The sequence below is a fragment of the Myxine glutinosa genome, chromosome 2 (assembly GCF_964187855.1).
Source record: "Myxine glutinosa chromosome 2, kmMyxGlut1.1, whole genome shotgun sequence".
Classification (NCBI taxonomy): domain Eukaryota; kingdom Metazoa; phylum Chordata; class Myxini; order Myxiniformes; family Myxinidae; genus Myxine; species Myxine glutinosa.
The window spans coordinates 25,984,164-25,999,330 of record NC_136262.1 but is presented as its reverse complement, the minus strand read 5'-3'; the positions used below and the strand labels follow the sequence as shown (position 1 = coordinate 25,999,330).

The following is a 15,167-nucleotide window of genomic DNA, read 5'->3' as shown; positions in this document are numbered from 1 at the left end:
GTCTGGCCCCTCCTGCCTCCAGTGTTGTGTAAAGGTCAAAGGGCGTCCCGGTAGTTAATTCCATAAAGCACACATTGAAGGACACGATAAAACCCTTGTTCAGTAGTTTATATCCTTATTATGTGTTTTAGGGTAAGGCCTTGTCTTCCATTAAAATGACACTCAATTGCACCAAGTGAAAAAGATAGATTCCCTTCATTCCCATTCCCAAAAACCTCCATTTCCCCTTTCGTCAATTGCCATTCGCATTGCCAACTACAATTGCCGCCATTAAACATGTGCTCGGGTTGGGGAAGAAAGGCGCGCCCGCCCGTCGTCATCAAGGGCGGAGCCAGAGGGTCGCGCGACCAACCATGGCCGAGGTGAGCACACCAATGGGCGTGTCCTGAAGGCCGGCGGCTTAATCGCCGGAGGCGTTATAAAAGCGCGCGCGCAAGAGTGACCAGGGCTGAGCTGCGTGGTGAGGTCCATGAGCTGAGCTGGGTCGTCAGAGGAGAGCTGCGTAGAGAGGTCGATGACAAGAGAGGTCCATGACAAAGAGAGGTCCATGACAAAGAGAGGTCCATGACAAAGAGAGGTCCATGACAAGAGTGGTGGTTGCATCCACAGCAGCTTGAGCCACCGAAACTGCATCTACAGCAGCTCGAGCCACCGAAACTGCAGCCACAGCAGCGTGGGGCCTGGACAGCAGTTTGGAGCAGGGCCGCGAAGGAACGGCGGCTGCCCAACGAGCCGATCGTGCTGCAGGACCAGTTGGACCTCGCTATCCCGCCAGCCATCCACCTGCCATCCCTATCATCATTCCCCGTGTAAGTGTGTTCGTAGTCTGTCTTTTGTCTTGTCCCTGGGAATAAGTTAAGCCTGTTAGATAAGCTAGTAATTTTCACTGTGTCACCTGCTTTTTCATGTCCCCTGTAAATAACCGTGACTGCTCCTTTTGCTTGTGTGTGTAAATAATAAATCCCATTACTCTTCTGTACGTCTTCTTCTTCCTCTTTGCATTCGGTCGCTTTAGAGTTTTCCCTCATTGAATATCTGTGGCGCGATACGGCCAACGTTCGAGTGAATCGGGTGAATCGGGGAAACTGGTAGGTCGCGGGGCCTCCGCTCGGCAAACATACCATCCTTAACCGCGAACCGTAACAATAGATATATATATAGTGCTGGCGGTGCAGATGGTGCAACAACAGGTGCTGAGGTCGAGAGAAAGAAGAGTGGAGAAGGAGACTGATGGGGGAGAGGTGTGGTTTGTCAGAGGGCCAAGTGGTAAGAGGTGGAAAGAGGAGGAGGTGGAAAGCAAGAGGGCTGTCAGATGCTTGTGATTGGCAGGTGGTGGCAGACCTAAAGCCACAATTGGTATTCCCAGAGGAGATCTGTGTGACAAGGTTGCGGCCTGACATTGTCATTTGGTCAGGTGCAACAAGACAGGTCATCTTAGGGGAATTGTCGGTACCTTGGGAAGAGAATATGGAGGAGGTGCACGAGAGGAAGAGAGGAAAGTACAGTGAGCTGGAGGCAGAGGAGGGTTGGCGAGTTTTGTGTCAGCCATTTGAGGTGGGGTGCAGAGGGTATATTGGCAATTCCTTTTCTGCATTTCTTGCTCGGCTTGGAGTGTGTCGGACAGAAAGAAGGAGGATGTGTGACAAGGTGGCCCAGGTTGCCTTGAAAGGCTCATTTTGGATATGGAGGAAGTTTATGGAGGCATGTCGAACGGTGTAGGTTGGTTTTTTTTTTGGTTTTTTTTGTTGCTATTATTATTTCTTATTTTGTGTATATGAGTGAGTGGGTGAGGGTGTGTGCTTTTTGCATGAATTAATTTTTGCATGAGTGTGTGTTTTTGTATGTTGAGTGGTGTATGTTGTAAGGTTAGGTGGTTGGTTGGTTGGTGTGTGTGTGTGTGTATGAATGATCTGGTGTGTTTTGTTGGTGAGTGGTGAAGGGTATAAAGGTGGGTGTTTGAGTGTTCCACCGTATTTGTTTGGTGCTGTGGATTCTGGATGTGGAGGTGTTGTTGTTGTTGTAGTCTGCATTCGCGCTGGCTGGGGATGGCGGTATGTACGCATCCAGGTGTAGTTGCTGCATGTGGATGTGTATGTGCCCCTGCTGGCCCACCTTACCTGACCGTATCGAGGTTGAAGGGCCGAAACGGGATGATGCTGGGGACCTCGACTGAGGACCCGGTCAGTGCGGCACACTTGTGACCAGCTGTGTTTTGAACTTATATATATATATATATATCATACATACATACATACATACATACATACACACAATGAATGAATGAATGATCGTTTTAAGGCCATTTTCCCCGCTAGAGCGAGGGTTCGCCTTGCGGCCCCATGACAATCATGGTTCCCTGTTTGAGGCGATGTTATTTTTATGGCCGGATGCCCTTCCTGGTGCCAACCCTTGGTCGCCTCTTACGATGTGCAGGGATACCTATTCTAAATCGGGGTACACACCGTGATCATTCATCCCAGCAAGCTGGTACTCAATTTGCCGACCTCAGAAGGATGACAGGCTGAGTCGACCCCCCTGGCGTTAATTCAGCGATCGACCGGGATTCGACCCCAGGATCCTAGGATCCCAAGCCGGCACCCTAACCGCTAAGCCAACACCAGGCTACATATACATACACACTACATATACATACATATACATACACATATACATACACACATACATATTATATATACATACACACAAGTATATATAAAAGAAGAGAATTGCCAGACAAGCATTGTGGATGATAAATTATTGTGAGATGAATTTAATAGCACATTACAAGTTTCATGTTAAGAATGATTTCTTTCATGTTAAGAATGTTAAGAATGTTTCATGTTAAGAATGATTGTTAAGAATTTATTGGTTAAGAATTAAGAGTCGATTTGGTTCGTAAGTTCAAAATGGAATTTGTGGTGTGAGGAAATATGTGGTATAACTGCTGCTACTACAACAATGACAAAAAGGTATTTCCAGAAAAGATTTTGAGATTTACTGGTTTCTATTCATGCTGTAGTCATGCAGGAATATGTTTTAGCTTTTAACTTCAACTGTGCTTTGATTGGAAAAATACACATACACACACACACACACACACACACACACACACACACACACACACACACACACACACACACACACACACACACACACACACCAACTGATTCCATTATAGTACAGGAAAGAGGGAGAGTGTTGTGGGATGTGTGGAGTGTCCCGCTACCATAAATAAATTCTGTGACACTACTAACAACACCATAAAAGGTCAATGCGTAATGGCAAATGGATGTTCACATCAACTCGTCTTTGGAGGTACTTTTAGGCTCAAAGTCCTCAAGGGCAAACGAGATGGATAAAACGATAATGTACTGAAAGAGAAAGTATAAACATAAATAGGAAAGGGACATTAAAATGCTCACAAAGACAGAGGTACAAACAAGGCCTTTAACAATGCAGATTAAAGTATGTATTCATATATATATACTGTATATATATATATATATATATGTCCTGAAGTCCTGAAGCTACCTACGTCCGCGTCTGATTTAATCTCCCGATTATTTATTCAATGCAAATGAGACGCCCTGCTCGTACTGTGGAGTTTCTACTATTTCTCACAGTTATATATATAGATATATAGATATATACACACATATATATATATACACATGTTTTGCATACATAGTCGAGGCTCATGGAAGAGTTAGTACACTGTACGGATCAGGACATAACTGACAAAAACAGGACGCAAAACACACAAAACAGGACACAAAATGAACAGCAGAGACGCACGCAAAAGGAGCAATAGAGAGAGGGGGAAACACCAACAGCAGAGGTGAAGGCCAAGATAGAGGCAGACTTGGACAAACAATGGGTGTGGAAAGGAATGTGGGGGCAGGAGAGGACGCATTGGGTGGACAAGATGGATACAGAACGAAACTCCAGGAAGGGAAAACAGGAGATTTTGAAGGAGGGATTGGTGTGGAGGGGACGGTAGGGGGTGGGTTATCGAGGACAGAAAAGATCATGGTTTTGGATTGGGGACGATCTGAAATGGTGGTGAACAGCTGTCTTGAAGACCTGGAGGGACCTGATAATGATAATGAACCTGTCTTGAAGAACTCCTAATGAACTATCTATATTAAAGTAGATCAGCAAGCGACACACACACACACACACACACAAACACACATACACACACACACACACACACACACACACACACACACACACACACACACACACACACACACACACACACACATAATGATGCGGACTCACCAACTCACGCTCACAATGAAGCGGACTCACACACTCACAATGATGCGGACTCACACACTCACAATGAAGCGGACTCACACGCTCACAATGAAGCGGACTCACACGCTCACAATGAAGCGGACTCACACGCTCACAATGAAGCGGACTCACACGCTCACAATGAAGCGGACTCACACGCTCACAATGAAGCGGCCTCACACTCTCACAATGAAGCGGACTCACACGCTCACAATGAAGCAGACTCACATGCTCACAATGAAGCGCACTCACACACTGAAGCGGCGTCACATGCTCACAATTAAGTGGACTCACACACACACACACACACAATGAAGCGGACTCACACGCTCACAATGAAGTGGACTCTCTCACACACACACACACACACACACACACACACACACACACACACACAATGAAATGGACTCACACACTCACTCACAAATTACAATAGTCTCTTTCACCTCTTTGGGAACAAACAGGTCTGCAATGGACACAGGATACACATTATAGTGCTAACTTGTCAGAAATATTTACAAAACCGACAACCATCACATCAATCTGAAATAACAAACTGTTTCAAGTACTTTTGATGCATTTCCAGGAGAGACATAAAATCAGAAGTGTTTTTTTTAAGCGTGTGTGCTATCATATTGCCCAAGGGAGCATATTGTGCAAGACTACATCTCCGCACCGCAACCGCTGCAGCACGTCAGAATGTTAATGTGGAAATTTAAGCCGTACCCTTGAACAACCTACAGGGACAATTAAACACAGATGCGGCTAATACTATAACGCAGCAATGAATCCAAAGGCTGATACTCACCTCTAGGTTGTAAAAGCAGTTTCCAAACGATACGATATTTCCGGCTCGCCCGAGCGAATGGTGAAAGAACACCGGGCCATATTTGTTTTGCCACGAACCGCACCGAGTAGAATTTTATCTCGACTGCTTAACACAAACAACTAGAAGGCATTGTAAGATTCAGGGGATTTTGGAACACCTCTTCTAACTTTATATGGACCGGGTACTTCTGAAGGGATGGTTTTCATCACCACATAATCACAGCCTATTGCAGTGTTCATTCCTAAAGTACAGAACGGCTTTAGATTCAGTAACCTAGAGGTGAAGGGTAGGAAGATGCCCTTGGCGAAAAGGGGGCAAGATGCCCCACTTGCCTGTAAAACCTCCTTGGTCCTGGTGAACGTCCGCACCAGAGGGGTCTCTGGCTGACAGTATCGTGTACAATTCCAAATTAAAAAATGTTCATTATACCGTACTGAACAAGACGACCGACATGTTCATCTTGTAAAAATATGACAATTTACATTTATTTACTTAGAACTGTATCTTCATTGAGAAAGTCGTTTAAAAGTCCTTATTTTCCGCAAGTACAATTTTAAGGGAGAAACAAAAATTCAAAGGAGAAATATTCATTTGTGAAAGAAAATTTCAGTGGAGAAATGAAAAGACGACACTTGGCCAATCATGCCTTTGTCTTAAGAACTTAACATTTAAACCCCATTAACTTTATCTATAGACACAAAAATTGTTTGGCAATGGTAGGAAGGAACACAATGCCCTACTCTCGTACAATATACCAAGGATTAGGTAACATCCACAAGAAATTTAAATCAAGATAGCTGGCTAAAAGAAAAGGGGAATATATCTATATTATAATAGCCGTAGATGATTCTGTCTGTCTGTCTGTCTGTCTGTCTGTTGGGCGTCTGTCCGGGGTGTGGCTTACTCGGTTTGCAGAGTAGCTCCACCCATAGCTCCACCCATTCTGGGAGTGGCTTCATATAATTATAAACAAATATCCACCATTTTATTAACTCGCATAGCTTTGAGGCCTGTTTTGTAGGCCCGTGGTGTCTTGCTCTCTCTCCCAGTTTTATTTCAAATCAAATTCGATATATCATTTCATTTTTCACAGTCGCTAACATAGCTTTAGACTCGGTTGAAAAAAAACGGGAAGAAAATCCAATGAAAGTTGCCGTTTATAGAACGAAATGAATTCTCAAACGCCTGTAACTTCAAGGCCATTGAGTCTCTCTCACGCCTTTATCTCCAATCTAACTCACCATATGATTTCATTTTTATCGATGGTTTTAGACTCGGTGTCAGCAATAATTGAGAACATTCCACACACGCGGGAAAATGCAGAGATATATTTTTTTAAATCGCGTCATGGTGTATCATACACCGCCCAACATGACACCGATGGCAACGTGTCGATATATATTAAAAATTCGCTTTTGCTTTTCCGTTAAGATATATTACTTTTTCGTTTGATGACAACAACAACAACACAACATGCATTTTAAGGCCATGTTCCCTGCTAGAGCGGGGGTTAGCCTTGCGGTCCCCATGACAATCTTCTCCATTTTGCCCTATTTTCTGCATCTCTCCTTGTTAACCCCCTTGCCCGCATTTCTTCTTCCACTATCTTTAGCCAAGTCTTTCTCGGTCTTCCCCGTCCTCTACTTCCTTCTACATTAACTTCCATCACTCTTCTCAACCAGTCACTTTCATCCTTCCTCAATACATGACCAAACCATCTCAACCTGTTCCTCTTCACAGCATCAATCACAGGCAATATTCCCATCATCTTTCGCAATTCATCATTTGTCTTCCTCTCTCTCAACGATACTCCGCACATCCATCGAACCATTCGCATTTCTACCCTTTCCAGCCTTCGTTGCTGCTCTACGTTCATTACCCATGTCTCGCTCCCATAAATCATAACACTTCTCACACATGCAGCATACACCTTTCCCTTGACCTAACACATCAGCCTTGACTGATGACAGTCGTCACAAAAACGTCAACAATGATGCCGACATATATTTCTTCGTTTTTATTTCATTCAACATTATTAGCCGGAAGTAAAATATGTTTCCCGGGGTCACCCGTGGGAATCCCACGGGCATGGATGTGTGTGACATTTCGACATATTGAGTTAGATGCTGCACATTCATTTTTACAAAATGGTTACTGGCAAGTCATCAGATCCAGAAATGGTGTGATGAACACAATTTATTTATTTCACATAATATGTGAATTCTCACTCCTCTCCACCTGACACTCTCCTGTCTCCACCTGACACTCTCCTCTCTCCACCTAGCACTCCTCTCCTCTCCAATCCCTCACATTCCTCTCCTTTCCAATCCCTCACCTCTCCAATCCCTCACACGCCTCTCCAATCGCGCCTCACACTCCTCTCCAATCGCTCCTCACACTCCTCTCCAATCGCGCCTCACACTCCTCTCCAATCGCGCCTCACACTCCCCTCCAATCACTCCTCTCCAATCGCGCCTCACACTCCTCTCCAATCGCGCCTCACACTCCTCTCCAATCGCGCCTCACACTCCTCTCCAATCGCGCCTCACACTCCTCTCCAATTGCGCCTCACACTCCTCTCCAATCGTGCCTCACACTCCTCTCCAATCGTGCCTCACACACCTCTCCAATCGCGCCTCACACTCCTCTCCAATCGTGCCTCACACTCCTCTCCAATCGCGCCTCACACTCCCCTCCAATCACTCCTCACTTTCCTCTCCAATCGCTCCTCACTCGCCTCTCCAATCGCTCCTCACTCGCCTCTCCAATCGCTCCTCACTCGCCTCTCCAATCGGCTTTCCCCATCTCGTTTCTCTCGTTTTTCTCCCGTCTCGTTCTTTTTCTTGCTCCAAATCAGCCCGTCTCGCCCGTCGGCCCGTCGGAATCGGAAATCGGCCCGTCTTGCTTTCGTGCATGCGCGTAATTAAATTGTGTTCATTACACCATTTCTGGATCTGATGACTTGCCAGTAACCATTTTGTAAAAATGAATGTGCAGCATCTAACGCAATATGTCGAAATGTCACACACATCCATGCCCGTGGGATTCCCACGGGTGACCCCGCAAGTTTGCATTGACATTCGTCGATGGACTCGTTTGCCCGTCTCATTCGTTTTCTTGCTACATCCTGTTCAAGTCTGCGTTCTTCATCGATCGTCTCATTCATTTTGGAAATAGAAGTTTCCACGCAGCGCATGAATTGTCACGATCCTCAAGAGGAATTTGTCTCGTAATCATCAAATGATAAATGGCAAGTAAATTATATTGTGGAAAATTAAAGATTTCAAATAAACCTATTTAAAGTGTATGCGCACGTAACTAATTTAAAAAAACGAAGAAATATCTCTCGTTAATTTCCTGAAACATATTTTACTTCCGGCTAATAATGTTGAATGAAATAAAAACGAAGAAATATATGTCGGCATCATTGTTGACGTTTTTGTGACGACTGTCATCAGTCAAGGCTGATGTGTTAGGTCAAGGGAAAGGTGTATGCTGCATGTGTGAGAAGTGTTATGATTTATGGGAGCGAGACATGGGTAATGAACGTAGAGCAGCAACGAAGGCTGGAAAGGGTAGAAATGCGAATGGTTCGATGGATGTGCGGAGTATCGTTGAGAGAGAGGAAGACAAATGATGAATTGCGAAAGATGATGGGAATATTGCCTGTGATTGATGCTGTGAAGAGGAACAGGTTGAGATGGTTTGGTCATGTATTGAGGAAGGATGAAAGTGACTGGTTGAGAAGAGTGATGGAAGTTAATGTAGAAGGAAGTAGAGGACGGGGAAGACCGAGAAAGACTTGGCTAAAGATAGTGGAAGAAGAAATGCGGGCAAGGGGGTTAACAAGGAGAGATGCAGAAAATAGGGCAAAATGGAGAAGATTGTCATGGGGACCGCAAGGCTAACCCCCGCTCTAGCAGGGAACATGGCCTTAAAATGCATGTTGTGTTGTTGTTGTTGTCATCAAACGAAAAAGTAATATATCTTAACGGAAAAGCAAAAGCGAATTTTTAATATATATCGACACGTTGCCATCGGTGTCATGTTGGGCGGTGTATGATACACCATGACGCGATTTAAAAAAATATATCTCTGCATTTTCCCGCGTGTGTGGAATGTTCTCAATTATTGCTGACACCGAGTCTAAAACCATCGATAAAAATGAAATCATATGGTGAGTTAGATTGGAGATAAAGGCGTGAGAGAGACTCAATGGCCTTGAAGTTACAGGCGTTTGAGAATTCATTTCGTTCTATAAACGGCAACTTTCATTGGATTTTCTTCCCGTTTTTTTTCAACCGAGTCTAAAGCTATGTTAGCGACTGTGAAAAATGAAATGATATATCGAATTTGATTTGAAATAAAACTGGGAGAGAGAGCAAGACACCATGGGCCTACAAAACAGGCCTCAAAGCTATGCGAGTTAATAAAATGGTGGATATTTGTTTATAATTATATGAAGCCACTCCCAGAATGGGTGGAGCTATGGGTGGAGCTACTCTGCAAACCGAGTAAGCCACACCCCGGACAGACGCCCAACAGACAGACAGACAGACAGACAGACAGAATCATCTACGGCTATTATAATATAGATAGCTTGTATTAGCAATATAAAATTGATTCCCCTCTTCCGTCATATGTCCAACATTTTCCCCTTTACAACATCCTCAAATCCCCTGCCCCCTGATCGTCCCACTCCTCCTCCTTACTCCTATGTCCTTCCAACCATGTTCTCTTATATCACATTTACTCACAAAGTCCCCTCCCCCGGTTTTTATTTCATTCTCTTCTTCCCACCCTTCCCTCCCCACCTTCGCATATCTTACTTGTAGATAAGAAAAATTACGCACACTTTCTTGAGGATTGATGAGTAGTCCTTTGTAAGCCACAAAGCTGGCATAATGAAGAGGTTTGAAGTTTGATTCGAGTCTGAAAATTTGAAACCTACGACTCACCAAATGATGAATGAAAGTTACTTGGAATTTTGACTTTCAGAGTTGAATTTTGAAAAATGTGACCGCAACACATCACTTCAGAGTCCCTTGATCTGCCACCTTTAAAAATGTGGCAGATTCGTAACACCACCAGTTAAACTACCATCTGCTACAAATACAACATATATATGTCAAGTTTTAGATAAACTAATACATTCATACGAGCAGAAGCCCGTGGTAAAAATGTTGTGCCTTTGGCTCAATATTAAAAAAAAAAATTTAAATTAGCCTTTTATTCTTGTGCTGGTTGACAGTGCTCAAAAATGAGAGGTTATCGCATATATTCATAAACGGTAAGGAAAAAAAAAATTCGGGAGCGATCGAGGCAGCGGGCCTGTTGCCTATACACTGCTGGGGGTTCAATTTCTTGCCCGATTGTAAAAAAAAAATTCCAGGTGGATTTGCATTAATTTGAAGTAACTTTTGCTTAATAATCTTTTCTCTCTGAGGAGCATTTCTGGTTTTCAGGGTAGGACAGACAGACAGACAACATTACCCTATTATATATACTTGCGGGAACCTTCTCAGCCTACCTTCGGTGGGCAATGTGCTGTGGCACATTCTAGAAATGCACTTTATGATTTTTGTCATTTTTGAAAGAAATTTTATTGATCACAAGTTCACAACATATCATACTCCACATCATAACATAAAGGTAGAATATTTGTAATACGAGCTACCACCAAAGGTGGCGAAATTTCCGCCACATATCAATTTTGGAGTTTCGGTGACATCCACGTTTGCTCCATTCCAATAAAAACAAGATAGATAGTTTAAAAAAAAAAAAAACGCTATTGTTTTACTTAAGTTGACTTGATACCTTATGGCAACTTTTGAGATGGGTAAAAGTAAATTCTACCTGGAGAAGGTTCACACTCGTGATTTTTATTTATATATATATATATATATATATTGTTATAGATCGCGGTTAGATGTTATAGACCGAGCGGTGGTGTAAGACCGCGACCTAACAAAACTCACCCGATTCCACCCGAACTTTGGCCGTATCGCACCGTAGCTGCCCAATGGGGAAAAGACAAAGGCGACGAATGCAAAGAGGAAAAAGAAGGCAAAGAAAGGTTTGGAAATACGACTGAATTTATTGGCTATTTACACACAAGCAAAAAGAAAGCAATCAAGGTTTATTTACAACACATAAGACGCAGGTGACACAGTGCAAATACTAGCTTATCTACAGGCTTAACTTATCCCATGACAGAACAAACAAAAGACACTGACTCACGCGGGGAATTGCAGGAATCGCAGGATGTGGATGGCTGGAGGGAGAGGGAAGTCCAAGGGGGGTCATGCAGCACGATCGGCGCGTTTAGCAGCCGCCGTTCCTTTTCGGCCCTGCTCCAAACCGCCGCCCAGGCCCCAAGCGGCTGCCGGGTGTCGCTGCTGCTCCCGCCTCCACTTGCCTTGCCAGGCCTTGTCCCACTCGTCTGGTCCAAACCCTCCACTCTTTCTTGGTCCCTCACTCTGACCACCGACTCCTCACCGCAACCAACTCTGTGCAACCAACTCTGACCAACGGTGCAACCAACCCTGACCAACGGTGCAACCAACTCTCTGCGCAACCAACTCTGTGCAACCAACCAACTGTCCAACCACCTCTCTTTTTACTTCCGTGCGCGCCTTTTTATAGCGCCTCCAGCGATCACGCCCCCGGCGCTTTGGACACGCCCATCGGGGCGCTCACCTCGGCCCTGGCTGGTCGCACGACCCTCGGGCTCCGCCCCGGACGACGACGGGCGGGCGCGCCCCTCCCCTCCTCTGACGAGGTGGAGACACGCCTTTCTTCCCTGACTCGAGCCTCGTGGTCAATGGCGGTTATTGGAGGGGAGGGAAAGGGAGATTTTTGGGGATGGGAAGAGGAAAGGGGGTCTATTCTCTTTCACTGGTGCAATGGAGTATTTCAATTAATGGAAGACACAGCCTTACGCTAATACACATAATAAGGATATAACTGTCAAAAGAAAGGATATATCGTGTCCTGCATGTATGTTTTATGGACTAACTACGGAAACGCCCTTTGACCTTTATACAACCACAAACGGAGGGAGGAGGGGTGATATTTTACAACAACCTTTTACAACAACATTTTACCACAACAACAAAATAAAAAAACATTCTCATATCCACAACACTGCACCCTCCTCCCCTTAGGCACGTCCCGGGCCTATTACTTTTACCTTAGTGTGGCACGTAGGTGTAGTTCCCTCTACTTTTAACCTGACCCTGAGTGCGACAGTTTTAAAACATAAATAAATGTGTCCCGCTGCTCCATTGCACCCTGCCTAACAGACTTACGCCCACAGTTAACCGAATTGCGGAATGGTCTTCAAACTATACACTGACGGTGGGAAGCATTATTTACACTGACGCTATTTTTATTTACAAAACTAACCCAGGACCTGTAATTGTTCTTTCTTGGGGGGGAGACAGTCTGTTCTGCATCAATGCACCATTAAAGCACCCAAAAACGCACCAAAGCACCCTCAAGCACCAATCGGTGCACAGTCATCACTGTTCATGAATAAAAATAACCAAACAACCCCTAACCCTGCAGGTGTCTCTTGCTCTTCGGCTCCCTCTGCTGGTTATTATTATTTGTCTTCCAGATGTTGTCATTCTCTTTTGCTTTGCTTACTGGCGGCCTATTTGCAATAAAGTGTGCCCAATGTGTCCTTCTTATTTATTTTATTTATGGCCCACAGGGCCGACTATGTGTGGTTCACCTGTGGGGCATCGGTGCCCTGTGGCCAAGGTCCGCCAGCAAGATTTCGGGCCCTCTTGGCCGGTTCCAGCAGAGGGGCCATGCCCCAACCCATGGGGTCCATAAGTGGTGCTCGGCCACTGACATGTGGTCCATAACGTGGTGCATCGATGCAGACAGCTGGTTCTGGGAATTTCGGGCGCACAATGGCCGACCCACGCACGCTCCCCTCGGCGCCCAACGGCGCTCAGGTCCTCATGTGGGAGACAAAAAGGGGGGACAAGACAGATGAGCGAGGGGTAAGGTCTCAAGGGTACACGTCAAAAAGGCAATGCAAGGCAAAATGCGTACGGAGGGCGAAGTGAGAAAGCTCGTCCCTACCGTACGTCACCCCCCCTGTCACCTAGCCTACCCTTGCCCTTACGCCATATGTACAAAATCTACACATTACCAATTCGTCACTACTGTCACGTCTTCCCCATATTTCCCCTATACCAAATTCGTCACCACAATCCCTCTACTTCAAAAATTTGCCATCATCAATTCATCATCAATCCTCATAAGGAGGAAGAGATGGAATTACGCACAATGTCACACCCACGTCATGATGCGTCTCACATTCCAAACATTTGCACAGTAAAAATAATTAAACATGGCATGGTGTGGAGTACCTGTCACCTCAGGTGAGTGGATGCAGATGGTGCGAGGAGATCCTTCATCCTAACTATCCTCTAAATGATTTTAACACACTTTACACTACCCGGGTTCTTTCTCCGGCCAAACCATTGGCCCTCTTACACTATGGGTTCTAAAAACCAATTCCCATTGGCCAAACTGTGGTGCTTCTCAATTTGGGGTCTCACTCCCCCGATTCATCTCCCGGTGCTCTAGCACAATTTCTGGGCTGCGACGTGTACCTCTCCCAGTGGGTCTACCCACCTGCACACCTCCACCACTGCAGTTGCCACCCGAGCTTACCTAGCTCCTCACCCTAACCTATCTAACTGGGGCAGGCCCCTCCTGGCTCTGTCACCCCACTCGGTGCCCTCTGGCACTGGGCTACCCGGGTCCGTCCTCCGGATCCTCGGGCCCCATCCACAACAACTACTACCGGCTCCCAGAGCCCACCTGCGGCCTCACCTGGCCGACATCCTCACAGTGGTGGAGCGCCCAACCAACTACACACACTAACAGGCTACACGCCCAGCCATTTCCACAACACCAACGCACCCATCCACATACCATTCTGTCACCCGCACCACAGATGCCAATATCCAACTACAATTTACCTGTACCCTCTACCTAACACTTACACTACCCGCCCCGGGTATCCGTGATGGGGGTCCACTCTTCCCCCATTCACACCTTTGCACCATCCACTCCACTCCACAATTTCCACCATTCTCACTCCACTACCATCCATTCCACTACTCCATACCATTTATTCCATACAACCACATACACCTGTTGTTGCACACCTGTGCAATCCTACCTGGTGCCACCTGCACCCTCCTCCTCTTCCTGGACCAGTTGGTCAACACAACACACAATCACCACTACTCCCTCATACACTGCTCCACACACCTGTTCAGTTGCACACCTGTGCAATCACACCTGTCCAATTCTCACCTGTTCAATCCTCACACACACGGCATCATCTCAGCTAACTACTCCCTTCTGAAACTTGCGCTTCCCAGTCGTCCCTTTAAACTATTGCGCTCCCACGTCATTATCATCCACACTAATCTACCTGCGTCCCCACTACAGGTATCAGTCACTAACTAACCTTAACGTTACCTAATGTCAATCTCTTCTAGATCCCTACAATATAACCTAACCCACCCGGGCTAGTTTTCACTGCCATACACCCCATAAACTATAGCTCCTTTGCCCCACGTCTGTGAGGGATGGTGGATTTGCCATCCCACCACATCGGGGGTCTCTCACTATCAATTTTGTACACCTAAATTCCAACCAATCAAAAATTTGCCAATCACTACTCATCATCTGCCAATCATTACTGCCAATCCTTTGCCAATCATCAAATTTTGTTTTTCTCTAATTTTGGGCCCAAAACACTATTACTATCACGATCACCATCATCACAGTCCGCTATATCCTAGCCTCGGTGCGTCATGACATCATTAAACTCGGCTTCGTAAAGCCGAGCAATGAATTCGGGTGGTTTGGTTGCCTGCAGGTTGAATCCGTCCGGCTTTCGGTTCAAGGGAGGTGGTTTGGTTGGACCGAGATTCCACGCACCATCTCGGCGCGGCACCTTGCGGTCCCGGGCCCGATGGCTCCATCTCCCCCGGTCGGA

General features: G+C 45.7%; 1 protein-coding gene across 1 annotated transcript in view; it reads right to left on the bottom strand.

Annotated features, from left to right (window-relative positions):
* Nucleotides 1–15,167, bottom strand: part of LOC137421979 (histone-lysine N-methyltransferase ASH1L) — a 328,014-nt gene that overhangs the window by 226,984 nt on the left and 85,863 nt on the right. The window lies entirely within an intron of this gene.